Below are 5,043 nucleotides of genomic sequence, written 5' to 3' on the forward strand. Positions count from 1 at the left end.
ATGGTTGGGATGATCATAATCAACAGTGGCACGTCAAGGTGGTGCTCACATTGATGGTGATGAGGAAGAGGGACACAAGGTTCTGGCCTTGTGCCAATGGTGATGGTGTCACTCTTGGATGTACACAAGGAGGGAGAAATGATGGTGTCGACTGATGGTAGTTGGTGTGGAAGCGAGGAAATGGTGGCTGGTGAACATTGAAGGCAAGATTAGATGGAGTGTTGGACAACACTTGAGGGTGTTGGTTGGATGGAGTGTGCAATCTTGTGCTTAATGTTGAGTCACTAAAGGTATCCTAGAGGCGGTGTGGGACATGCACTGCAAGAGATCATGATCACATTGATGAATACGTGGGAGGCATGTATGCAGTTAGCAAGAGTATGGTGGATGAGAAGGATGGAGTGACCACATGTGGTGTTGATGAATATGTGGGAGAGGCATGTATGCAGTTGGCAAGAGTATGGTGATGGTGAGAAGGATGTAGAGATCGGTCCACATGTGGTGTGGTAAAAGAAAAAGAATGCGTGTGTCCGTTGATTTAAAGGTTGTCTTTGGGGAGAGAGTGGTGCTTTTGTTGAAGATAGAAATGGAAGAGCATAGTTGACGAAGAGAGAGAAGGTGGACACTTTTGGCCAAGTGAGAGAAGGTTTTCTATTGCGAAGAGAGAGAGGGAGCATATTGTCAAAGACAGAGAACAATGATGTCCCAGGAGAGAGAAAAAAGTGTCAAAGAGAGACAAGGGGAGAGACAAGAAGGAAAATTTCTAGGGGATGTTTGTGTGTCAAAGAGAGATAAGAGACACGATGTGGGAAATTTTGGTCTTAGAGAGAGAAGGGACACTTTGTGGACACGTTTGTGTGAAAGAGAGAGAAGGGATACTTTGTGGACACTTGTGTGTCGAAGAGAGAGAAGACACATCTTTTGGACATTTTTGGTTGAAGAGAGAGAAGGAATACTTTTGAGAGAGATAAATGGGAAGCATGCTTATTGGAAAAGCACTTTGTCAAAAGGGAATACGTTTGTTAAGAGACAAGGGGAACACTTTGTGGAAGAGATGTGTGCTGAGGTGAGAGGTGTGCATATATCAAAGAGATAGAATAGGGTATACCAAGGAGAGACAAGGGAGAAGGGGGAGGTGTGGAAGAGAGAGAAGGGACACTTTGTGGACACGTTTATGTGAAAGAGAGAGAAGGGACACTTTGTGGACACGTTTGTGTGAAAGAGAGAGAAGGGATACTTTGTGGACACTTGTGTGCAAAGAGAGAGAAGACACATCTTTTGGACATTTTTGGTTGAAGAGAGAGAAGGAATACTTTTGTCAAACGTTTAAGAGAGATAAAGGGGAAGCATGCTTATTGGAAAAGCACTTTGTCAAAAGGGGATACATTTGTTAAGAGACAAGGGGAACACTTTGTGGAAGAGATGTGTGCTGAGGTAGGTGAGAGGTGTGCATATTTCAAAGAGATAGAATAGGGTATACCAAGGAGAGACAAGGGAGAAGGGGGAGGTGTGGACAATGGGACCACCACCAACAACAAAGTGGCTTATTATGCTGGGTGCTGAGCACACCAAAGGGGGTCGGGTAATTGTGTTGCTCCAGTGTGTTGAGATGGTGGGGCGAAGAGAGAGAGAGAGAGAAAAGGAAGAGAATAGAGGGGGTGCGTGTGGATTGAAGAGGGAGCCTCTCTCTCTCAAGAAGAAAGAAGAAGGAAGTGGTGAGGCCAGCAAATAAATAAAGCAAAAAACAAGTGCCAATGGGATGGGGTATGTGTAAGTAACAAGGGAAAAAAAGGAGGTAAAATAGGAAGCTGGTGAAAAGAGAGGCTGGGAGAAGAAGATGTGCCTTTTTTCTTTCTTTCTTTTCTCTTCTCTTAGTCTTTTTTTAAAACATTTATTAATTGGGCCTACTAGGAGATGGTTTTCAACCCTATGTTGGAGATAGAGCTCGAGTCTAGACCCATTCACTAGAGGAAGGCAATCATTTAACAAGGCAGGATGTCTTGAACCTTGTAAGGGCCTGCCCATGCAGGTTCCAACTTCTTGGTGCGTTTAAGGTATCGAGCCTAGTAAAGCAGCACCGAGTCGCCATGAGAAAAATGATGATGTAAATTTATGTCGTTCCATGCCTTGCATTCAGCTTCCATGACAAGGTTGGTAAGGGTGTGGGTCTCTTCCAAGATAAAGAGATGGTTGATGGAGGAGGAATGAGAAGCACCAAAGTAAGATACAAGGAGGATTCCACCTGGTGAGTGGAAAGTTCTTGGAACTCCCACAACATGGCACCTAGCCTGAGGCTCTCACAACATGGCACCTAGCCTGAGGCTCTCCCTAGGACCTTTTGTTGAGTGGTGCGAGGAAGAGTGTGTTTCACCCAATTATGCACCATGAAGTCACCTAGATGGGTGGGCAAGAAGGAAACCATGATTGTTGCTTGTGTTATGAGCTCAGGGATTGTTTCTCCTCCAGGAAGAAGCTTCAAGTGGTGGAGTTCCTACAACACCTGCTCCTCATAATTTCTTAGATAGAAGGTTCTAGAGAAGGTTTCACGTAGCATTGTCCAATCGCCAAAATCATCCATTAGAAACCGACTCAATCATTTGTCATTCGGCCTGTGCATGGTGGAAGGAAAGAGTACCACATAGGAATCTTCCATGCCCAACCCTCTGCTCTTGCACATGGCTGTTGTCAACATCCTCTTTATGGCGGTTCCCTTGAAAGTTAGTAGCTTGACTTTTAGCATAGTTCACTAGGGGGTCAGTTTACGACTAGATTTGTATTAGCCATGAGTGGGGAAGTGAAGATGAGGATGGTTTGGGGGGGGGGTATGGGAGGCATAATTGTAAGTCCAATTGTGTGGAACCCTGGGTTTGTTGCATGTATTTAAAGTAAATTTTCTTAATATTTCTAAATTTGATTTGTACGAGATGTGTGAATTTCTCATACTATTTTGGCTTGGAACTCATGCATTTCAAACTTTTATTTTGAATGGTTATTTACAAGTCTTGGGGTGTCACGTGATGTTTAAATGAGACAAGAGAACTTCAAAATGCCTAGTTGCTTTGCTTGAATAATGGTGGCATAACTATAACTTTGAACTTTTAAGATAGAAAGCATTTTGAAGGATCTCTTTAATTCTCTTCTAAGAAAGGTCTTTCTTCGTCAAGGTATCAAATTTTAATAAGATCATACACATTGCAAGATGCGCGACACCTTTTGGTCCATAATGATGTCAAGTTTAATACGTAACATTTGAGATGCAGAGACTTTTGGATCCATGATGATGTTAAGTTTAATACACCTTCAAGTTTAATGCCATGGTCCTCACTTACAGAGTGTACATCGATTGTGAGTTCAGGCTCTGAGTCCAATCGTGTGAATCAATTGTGTTGTTGCATGTATTTAAAGTAAATCAGTTTCTTGAATATTTCCAAATTTGATTTACGAGATCTATGAATTTTGCATACTATTTTGGCTTAGAACTCATGCAATTTTGAATGGTTCTTTACAAGTCTTGTCATGTAATGTTTTGAGACAAGAGAGTTTCAAAATGCCTAATTGCTTTGCTTGAATAAATTAGGTGGCATAACTATAATTTTCAATTTTAAAGATAGAAAGCATTTTGAAGGATAACTCTAGATAAAGGATCTCTTTAAGTTTCTTCTAAGAAAGGCCTTTCCTCATCAAGGTATGAAATTTTAATAGGATCATACACATTGCAATCATGATTTGTTACAACATATTAGGTGCTTGGCAATGATGCTTTAAAACGCCTTCAAGAGATGCCTTTTTCTCGCGAAGGAAGTTAAAAAGAACTTCAAAATAAACAAAACAAAAGGAGGTCCAATGGAGATATTGAGTGACTTCAAAGATCTTGATTGAAAAATGTTATCAATATACGATGATAGTTTATGTAAGGAAAATCTAAGAAAACATATGAATATCTATATAAGAATGTTGTTGACCTTTTTGAAATGTTGTTGCTATGATTTGAAAGAACATGGGGCACACTCTATGTTAGTTTTGCATATTCTTTTAAAAACAAAACAAAAAAAAACTATACTTTTGAATGGTAGATGCTCTTTAAGAAAGCTTCTTCCATGAGTAAAGTTGGCTTTTTTTCTTTAGTTATTTATTGGAATAGAAAAATGTCCTTTGTACCTCTTTTTGTTCATCAGTATTACCCGTAATAAGTGTGTATTGATTTGAAAAGTCCATATGAGGGAATGATAGTGGTATCCCATGATGTGATGCTTTAGAAAGAGATCTTTCCACTCAAATCTTGTCTTGTGCATATGGTTTCCATAATTGATGAACAACTTATTTCATGTGGCTCCACACGATTGATGAATGGAGCAAATTTTTGAATGAGAAGGTCAATCCAATATATGTGCTTAGTTGGTTTTAGCACTTCAACCAATGGGATGGCAAAGCTTGGGCCCAATGATTGGTTGATGCCCTAAGGACTTAAAATACTCGAGACTTGTTGGGATTCATCTCTAGTGCACACAATTTAGACAATTAATATTTGAACTTTGGAATGGTGGTGATTCACAACTCGAGAAAGTAAGGCCTAGGGAGCGACTATTTGATGGCCCTTCTCTAGTATCCACAAACAAGCCCTACATAAAGTTTTAATTGCTTGTAGATCAATCTTAATGCATCTGGGGTGCTTGTCCTTCAAATCTCATTGCTTGCTATGTGATTAAGGGATGGTAAGATGGGGTTGCTAATAATAAGAAGAATTGGGTAACAAAGACAGCAAATAGATCCATGTACTAATTTGCCAGGGTGGTGGGTTGCATACGTGTGGAACCACTTGTTGGCAAATGTACTCTTTAAAGGCATGTGAAACCACCGAGGAGGGGACATGGCCGTTTCAATGTGAACTGCTCCAAAGCTTTCATGGACAAGTTAAGGAGGCACATTACGTTGATGTGAAACCACCGAGGAGTTCGCACTTTAATTATTCTTTTTTTTTTTAAATTCTCTCTCTGCTAGCCGAGGTCGCTTTTGCGTATATTCCACAATAATAGTGGAAATGGA

Source organism: Cibotium barometz, chromosome 9 (assembly GCF_041138505.1).
Source record: "Cibotium barometz isolate CiBa-2024 chromosome 9, ASM4113850v1, whole genome shotgun sequence".
In the NCBI taxonomy this organism is placed as follows: Eukaryota; Viridiplantae; Streptophyta; class Polypodiopsida; order Cyatheales; family Cibotiaceae; genus Cibotium; species Cibotium barometz.